This window comes from Odontomachus brunneus, unplaced genomic scaffold (genome assembly GCF_010583005.1).
Source record: "Odontomachus brunneus isolate Ranch 3 - 2012 unplaced genomic scaffold, Obru_v1 Obru_scaffold_079, whole genome shotgun sequence".
Classification (NCBI taxonomy): domain Eukaryota; kingdom Metazoa; phylum Arthropoda; class Insecta; order Hymenoptera; family Formicidae; genus Odontomachus; species Odontomachus brunneus.
Genome location: NW_022639529.1, coordinates 529,859 through 530,072, shown reverse-complemented (window position 1 = coordinate 530,072; position 214 = coordinate 529,859). Strand labels below are relative to the sequence as shown.

General features: G+C 26.6%; 1 long non-coding RNA gene across 2 annotated transcripts in view; it reads right to left on the bottom strand.

The window, feature by feature from the left end:
• The window catches only part of LOC116847515, a 38,460-nt gene that overhangs the window by 1,816 nt on the left and 36,430 nt on the right, over window positions 1-214 (bottom strand). The window lies entirely within an intron of this gene.

The window sequence follows — 214 nt, the reverse complement described above, 5'->3', positions numbered from 1 at the left end:
TTCTATTTTGTTACCAGTATAAGTATGTTTTGTTGCAGCACAACGAAAAATTCATTCATTTGCAGCTATTACATCGTTTCAATATCTATTATTACAGACGGTTGGTTGAAACTACCAAAAATTTTGTAACTATTACAAAATCGCTTATTTTGCTCAACTATTCAATAAGTTTTATTTACCAAATATATTCTGGAATCAAATAAATTTTACTTCT